Source organism: Tenrec ecaudatus, chromosome 14, assembly GCF_050624435.1.
Source record: "Tenrec ecaudatus isolate mTenEca1 chromosome 14, mTenEca1.hap1, whole genome shotgun sequence".
In the NCBI taxonomy this organism is placed as follows: domain Eukaryota; kingdom Metazoa; phylum Chordata; class Mammalia; order Afrosoricida; family Tenrecidae; genus Tenrec; species Tenrec ecaudatus.
The window spans coordinates 94,046,679-94,048,262 of NC_134543.1; the positions used below are offsets into that span (position 1 = coordinate 94,046,679).

General features: G+C 35.9%; 1 pseudogene; it reads left to right on the plus strand.

Moving 5' to 3' along the window:
* Window positions 1-585: 585 nt before the first annotated feature.
* LOC142427129 (small nucleolar RNA SNORA42/SNORA80 family) lies at window positions 586-711 on the plus strand (annotated as a pseudogene).
* The last annotated feature ends 873 nt before the right edge of the window (window positions 712-1,584 follow it).

Here is a 1,584-nt window from a genome sequence, read left to right on the forward strand (position 1 = left end):
CTCCCCAGCAGTAGGTTGGGGTTTGCTTTTGCTTTTATGTTAATCTTTACAGAAGAATTAAATCACAGCTTTTCCCCTTGGAGTACAACTTGTGGATTTGGGCCTCCTAGTCAAAGAGGCATCTTCAACAGAGAATATAAAAACAGCCTGGGGTAGGGGATGGGAAGTGAAAAAGCAAACACACACTCCCTCAGATCAGATGTGGCTAAATTACAACATCTTGAAGTAGATATGTGTCACATAGAGACAATAGAATAAAAGAAATATGTACGTGAAGAGAATAAAAGGGAGACACACATATATTTTTATTATTTATTCCTCTTAATTATACGACATTTACCCAACTTTTCTGTTAAAAAAATTATGGTCCCTCATATAGTGATACATTTTTAAATGTCCTTGTCTCATCACTGTTTACATTTGCATGTGATTTGTTGCTATGGTAAGATAAATAAAACAGGAACAGCATATGTATCTCCGAAGAGATTTTGTTGGTACTTCTGGCATATAGAGATAGCTTTTACTAATATTATATAAAAACCATATGCCATTGTGATATTCAAGGATGTTGGTTATGTATTTTGTGCATGGGTTTGGATTTGTGGTAGGTCCAAGCCCATGGGCCTCTCACAGCGTCCCCTGCCAAAGCAAACTTAAGCCCGAGGCATTGCCTGGCTTTACCCCGTGGGTTTCAGGCCCTAGTGCACAGTTAAAAATATATATATATTTAATTGTGTTTTCATGAGAGTTTACATAGCAAATTAGGTTCACATTAAACAATTTTTATACATGTTGTTCAATGACATTGGTACATTTTTCACATTATATGAACTTTTTTACTGTTTTTTCTTGACATAGTATTCAAAAATCATACACCTCCATTGTTTAATTGCTTTAAAAATGAGTTTAATAGACATAATCATGATCAGTTCCAGGGCTTGCTCCCCCTTCCAAGATTCCTTGTTTGTCCCCCAAGTCCCCTCAAGAGTGTTGGTTATTAACAGCTGTCATTGTTAGTAAAGAAATTATTTTCATTTGGCGAAACAGATTGGAATAGACTATAAATGTCTGAATTACTGATGACCAACCCATATACTTAGTATGATTGTACTAGAGAGAGCTTAGCTGTTATCAATTCCGCTTGTTTCTCTTATATTAAAAAATAAAACTCATTCATTCAATAATTCACTCATTATTTACTGAGTGCTCACTGAAGCTGACCATGTTCTATAGAATTAAGTACAAGATGGACATGAGCTTTTCTCTTCAGATGTTTGCATGGTTTTCTGAGGCGTCTTTGAGGAGAGGGTATTTTAGCTGAGTGGTGAAAGAACCAGATAGAAATGATGGGGAGGAGATAATTTCAGGCAGAGGTAATAGTGGAAAGCTTTATGGCTGGAATGTGCCATAAATGAATAAGAAGCAGAAGAAAAAACAAACAAAACCAAAAACCTCACCATGATTGCATTATCGAGTAAAGAACAGGAAAGAAGTTGGCATGAGAAAATAGGTAGAGACTGATCATGTTAGTTTCATAAATCGGGGAAAGGCATTTGGATATTTTTAGTAGGAAGCCCTTGGAAG